General features: G+C 40.4%; 1 pseudogene across 1 annotated transcript in view; it reads right to left on the reverse strand.

The window, feature by feature from the left end:
* The window catches only part of LOC308433229 (cytoskeleton-associated protein 2-like), a 28509-nt pseudogene extending 22973 nt beyond the window's left edge, over positions 1-5536 (reverse strand). The window contains exon 1 of the transcript in view: positions 5439-5536. The product of the transcript in view is annotated as a cytoskeleton-associated protein 2-like (transcript). The remainder of the gene's footprint in view (positions 1-5438) is intronic.
* Positions 5537-6524: the final 988 nt, after the last annotated feature.

Here is a 6524-nt window from a genome sequence, read left to right on the forward strand (position 1 = left end):
CTTATATGCATTTCCCCTCCCACCTTTATTGAAGTATTAGTAATTTCAAAACAAATTTGAGCTTCTAGTACTATTTAGTGTAAAGTTATGTCTCTAGTCACATTCTATCATGCCTCTCTGGAAGGTAGACAAATGACCCAAACAGATATGGAAATCCTAATTATGAAAACACAAAGGTATTAGCTTATGTGTCAAAGAGAGTTTCTAGGTGCAAGTGAGGTTTAAAACCTTGCAATGAAGAGATTGTTTTTGAATTACCCAGCTAGTTTGGCATAGTTACCTTTAACTTGATAAAGGCAGAAAACTTATCTGGTTGAAATCAGAAGCAATTCCTCAAAGACAGAAGTGAGTCAAGAGCCACTGAACAACCCTTAGTTCTCTTTCCTGTTACAGTGATAAAACACTCTGACAAAAGCAACCTGAGGTAGAAAACGTTTGCTCTAGCTCACAGTTCATAGGTGCCATCATTAGGACAGGGAAGACAAGGCAGAACAGGATCTGAAGCAGCTGGGTCATACTGCTTTCACAACCAGGAAGCAAAGAGTTATGAATGTGTGTTGCTGCTCAGTGCACTGTATTACATTAATACTATTCTGTATCCTAATCAGAGTGGAGTCACCCATAGTGTGGGTGTGTGTGTATATGTTTGTGTGTGTGCTTGTATGTGTGTATGTGTGTGAATGTGTGTTATACCTTTCTACCTCAACTGATGCAAAAATTAACCACTCACCAACATGCCCAGAGGCTAATCTAACTTAGACAATCCCTCACACGTATATCTAGTGAGTTTACGTCCTGACAAGATGACAATATTGGCCATGGTATTTTCCATTCTTGGAATGCACCTCTGGACTATACACAAAGCATCATAGACAAGAGCCTGTAGATATCTTGACCCTAGCCGGGTGAGGTTCCTTTAGATGGGAAGCAGTGTCTAAGTGGTGCCTAGCATGACCCTGTAAAGCACAGTGTGTTCTGCATAAATAATTTCATGAGTTTTTAGAAATATGGATCACATGTATGTTTTGACAAAATAGAAATACTTCTGAAAGAATAAAAAATATAACCTAACCCCTCCAAGGACCCCAAGCTAAAGGAGCCTAACCCCTAAGAACTCCTAAATAACTCAAATTCCAGACCCTGCTCTCTGCCAGTAAGTAGATATAAGGTCACACCTTGCTGTTCCGGACCCTGCTTTCTGTATAAAACTGGGTGAATGGCCATAGGACAAGCCCTTGGATACTCGAGCTGGGTCTAGTAAGTTAACAGGAGATAAGCTGACTTAACAGCTTATCTGGCTTCAGCAAACTGCTTGCACCATAGAAACCCCCTGCCCTAGTGACTTATCCTGAGTGCCATTGTCATCCCCACCCAGGAGACCATGCAAATACAGACCTCCGAGTCTAGGGAACTGATAGGTCCATGGAGTGCAGGCTTAGATAGTCTAAAATGATTGGTTTGTGATTCACGGGCCTTGTGAAACCTATAAAAGCTGTCCTGATCCTGCACTGGGGGTCCTCAGTCCTCTACCCCTGCGTGGTGTACTACTGTGGACCCCGGCACCCTTAGAATAAAAAATCCTCTTGCAGTTTTCATCAAGACTGCTTCTCATGAGTGATTTGAGCTGTCACCTTTCCTAGGACAGAGCATGGGGGTCCTTGATTTGAGGATCTAAAATTTCTAATTTGGGAGTTGTGGCATTGTTTGATCTGAGCACAAGCCAGGCAAGTATAGAAAATGAAATCTATATTTTTCCCTCACGTATTTCATGGTTTAGTTGCATCTACATTTTGTTTAGATCAGTGAAAACATGTCTGCTCCAACAGAAAACATATTCCTGTTACAAGATACATTTTATTGTCATTCCATGTTCTGCATAATCCTTTCACTGGGGGACAATGGAGGTCAGCAAGACATGGGCAGTTGGGCTGAGCCATTTAAATACTGTATTGGACTCCCTGGTGAGTCACTCTCAGCAGGACTTTTAAAGACAGGAAGTAACAAATTATAATGGGAAAGCTTTCTACAAGGAGTGAGCCCAGCTCTGAAGAGCAGACCTGCAATGCAGCCAGCATGTTCACGGGGGAAGAGACCACTGCAGATAAAAGCAAGCAGGGTTTGTTCCTGCTGAGAAAATTACAGTATAGAGAGTCAAGCCAAGATTCACCGGTTATTTCTCAGTAGCCACAGAACATTGGAAGAAAAGAATAATGTGTTATTACCTCAATGAGAGCCTCCCAGGGGTTCTCGCCAATTTTCCTTTCAATTTTTTTTTCTCCTTCAAAGATAGCAGGTAATAGGCCACAGTTTTATGAAATTAGACCAAGATAGTCAGGGACTCTTGATGGTTACTTCTCTGGTCCCTTCCCTAAATGTTTTCGTCATTTCTTATTGATTTCTTTTTGAACATTACATTTATTCATGTGCACATTATATGTTTATGCATATGGTGGTGATGGTGGTGGTGGTGGTAGTGGTGTTTTGTGTGTGTGTGTGTGTGTGTGTGTGTGTGTGTGTGTGAATGCACAAGTCAAAGCATGTAAAGGGGTTAGGAATCAGATTGCAGATTTGGTTCTTCTTTTTTTCCATCCAGGTCCTAGGGAATGATTTCTGGTCATTAAGTTTTTAATAGAAAGAACTCTTTCACCTACTGAGCCATCTCACCAACTTATTTTTTTCTTATTTAATATAATTTTGTCATATTTGCTATCAGTAAGGGAGTATACATCACAGTGGGAGTGGGCAGAAGAGATAGTTGAAAGTACTGACTTAAAATAAATCAACAACATGGATTATCAAAAGAGTGTTTCTTTCCCTGGTATTTTTAATGGCCATACAGCAATATTAATTTTATGCATTGATAGATTAGTTCATGTTATGTTTAGTGTATTTAGCAATATTTGTTATTGCTATTCTGAAATACAATACCTGAATCTTTTATAAGGAAAGTATGTTTAGCCAAAAATCAGAAGTGAGAATCTGAATAGGAAGGCTCTGATAAGGTCTTCCCTGACCACATCATCTCATACAGACAGCACTATGACAGGAGGGCCCTGGGGACAGAGATGTCACAGTGAGGCAGGAAATAAGAGTGCAAATTAGGCTTGGCATCCCAAGAAATTATGCTAGCACTTCAGCAGGCACAGCAATTGAAGGACCTCTTACTATGCTCCATCTATTAAAGGTTCCACCACCTCTTAACACTTGAACCCAGAAGACAAAGTCATTTAGTATAGGAACCATGATAGTATCTCTGAGAAAAAGAAGAAAGTGTAGTTCAACAGAAATGCATACAAGTTGTTTCTCTGTGACTCATTCCTAAGGTAAAAAGACCATAAAACATAGCTTTTATAAGTGTGTTGTTATTTTGGTTGTTTGTTTTTTTAGTTTAGTTTAAATTGTTTTTCAAGACAGTCTCACTGTGTAGCTCTGGTTGTCCTGGAACAAGTTCTGTAGACCAAGCTGGCCTTGAACTCACAGAGATTCATCTGCCTTTACCTCCTGAATGCTGGAGTTAGAGGTATGCACTTATTGTTTGTAAAGTCAAAGTGGTGATTAGTTAAAAGGTCAGCACGTCATTACCCATAAAGAAATTTGCAATGAAAGATGGTTGAGATAAGGTTAGAGTAGCATGTCTGTGGAAGTTTTTGTGATGTACAAAGATGCATCTTACGGTAAGCAGTACCATTTTCTGAATCTGGGCCTTGGCTTGGGTAAGGTTGGAGGAAGGGACCTGACAGCACTGTCTCTCTGCTCTTGCCTGTGGAAGTGATGTGACTGACTGCTTCAAGACACACAATGATGAGCTATATCCTAGAACTATGAGATAGAAAAAAACCTTCTCCCTTAACTGGCTTTTGTCAGAGTATTATATCACTGCAATAGCTAAAACACTGGTACAGCCCCCCTTTACCAAATAAGGCAGCACACACCTCTAGTCCTAACACTCGGAAGGTGAAAGCAAGAGGATTTATTAGTTCATGGCTGCCTGGCATGCATAGGGAGCATTTGCTTCATAAACCCATAATGATAGGGGCAGAGCATGCCCACACTACCCCCATCTTGCTGCCAAATGGCTTGGGCAAGGCAGAAGATACCCAGAGGTCCAGGAACCACTAAGATAAGCAAGTAAAATGGTGGAAAAATAGGAGAGAAAGAGAAGCAGAAGCGTGTGTGCACAAGGAAGAGAGACAGAGCAGGAGACATAAGGATACTGAGGAATAGTCTGATGTGATTAACCTGTGCTGCCATCTGAGACCATGTTGAGGTCCTGGCCCATACGGCTGCTAAGAATCATGTCTGGGTTCATGACCCTGCAGCAGTGAAGAATCTGTGTTGATGTCCATGGCCTATGTTACCACCAAAGGCCACAAGGAAGACCCTGGTATGTGCTGCCATTTGGGGCTGTTTTGATGTCCCAGGGCTGTTTGGAGCTGGCTCCGCCCTGGCCTGGGCAGCACACTAGACCTGGGCTCTGTGGTGTGGAATCTGAGGAGCTGACCCTGACCCTTGCTCGGACAGTGCTAGCAGGCTGGCCCCAATGGCATGAGTGTGGGAAAGATGGTAGGCTGACCAACTCAACTACCACCCAGACACAGATCCGGGTCTTTGACATAACCCACTTCTAACATAAACTCCATCTATGAACGGCTGGAGCATGTGAAGGAGCTTGTCCTGCAGATCCAAAGATGGAGGATTTTCATGACTCAGGGCAACAACAGGATATCTAAGAGGGGTCCAGGTGAGGATCCGGTATTGATAATGTATCAGAAGCCAGAGGCCTCAAACCAGACCAATGACTCATTGCAATAAACATCTGTAATAGAGTTTGGACAAAAGGGTGTACCATGGGACACATTGGGACACACTTCAGCTTCCACAGCAAACATTTTTTAATTATTATTTTTTAATTTTATTTTTTGTGTTCTCTGGGTGGGGAGGTTGCAAGGGAGGATGACAGATATGACAAGACCAAGAGATGAGTGGGATTGGGGTACGTGATGTGAAATTCACAAAGGATGAAGAAAAAGTTTAAAAATAGTGATGATTCCATAGTCACAATGATGCCATTTTCATATCTGTTGTACTGTAGGCAAAGGCTTCTTATCAAACATAAAATAAACTTTAGGAATTTATACCTAAAATATGGCCCCAGGGAAAAGACCTCCATATAAACAGCATAGATGGACACTCACCCCTTGTTCCTCCATCTACTATAGAAGGCAGGAACAGATGTGCTTTCAATCAAGGTGAAGTTAAGGATATTAACCATTTCAGTAAGTTTTACTACCCCACCGGATACTCAGTTTCTCCGACTAAACTCTTCATAGGCATCCTTGACTTCTTTTCTGATAAGATATTCCAGAGCGACACAGTCAACCAATACTTTGGATCACCCTCAAAGCAAGCTCTACATCCACCGTGTGTCGCCATCTTACCCAGGGTCCTCTCCCAACAGGCCTCCATCTTCCATTTTGCTCATGTCACTCACACGGAAGCCCAAAAGTCTCCTAAGATGTGAGCTATGCCACGCCATGCTTTGGTGAATATCTGTAGCAGATCTCCATTTTTGTCTTGATATTCTTACACTTTATATCTTTTTCTTGTACTTATTTCTACTTAACAATATATACATTCATATGTATATATCTATGTATCTATCACCTATCTGCCATATATTATCTCAATGTCTGTCTGTCTATCTATCTATCTATCTATCTATCTATCTATATATATATATATCATTTATCTATCAACTATTATCTGTCTATCTATCTATCTATCTATCTAGCTATCATCTCTTTATCTAACTATCATCTATTGATATATACCTATCTATATATTCATCTTTCTTATCTAGTAGAATGTTAGGCTTCTCAATAATAAGAAATTTGTCTATGCTAGTATTTCCCTGTTTTTAAAGCCAATGCCTAACATGTGAAAGACAGTAAATATACTTTTTGAACATGTATACATGATGGTGAGTGATTGAGCATCAATAGGTACCATCTGAAAACCAGCTCACTGACTGAGCATCAATAGGTACCATCTGAAAACCAGCTCACTGACTGAGCATCAGTAGGTACCATCTGAAAACCAGCTCACCGATATAACGCTCAGCTAATTTCTAGATAAGAAGAAATGTCAGCAACAAACACAGAAGTGTAAATGTATTTACAGTGTACATATACAAGTGTGTAAATTTTCTGTGTTTATTTTGTTGAAAGGACTAATGTAATATTAAATTAAAACCCTGTTGCTCTAGTCTTAAAAAAATACCCTACTATTTTTACCTAGTATCATGTAAGCCTTGTAGGCAAATGTTATACATTCACATATTGGCTGTTTATTTTTAGTAAAAAGCAAAATTATTTTTCAAAGAAATGTATGAAAGGGTTTCCATGGGCCTCTGAAGTCTTAGGTCTTCAAGTCACAAACAGTTTTACCCATCAGTTCGATCCTCTGCTTTAAGTTTGAATGTTGACAAATCAATGTCAAGTAAACATGAAACCAGTGCCCTTATA

This window comes from Micromys minutus (genome assembly GCF_963924665.1).
Source record: "Micromys minutus genome assembly, chromosome: 19".
NCBI lineage: Eukaryota > Metazoa > Chordata > Mammalia > Rodentia > Muridae > Micromys > Micromys minutus.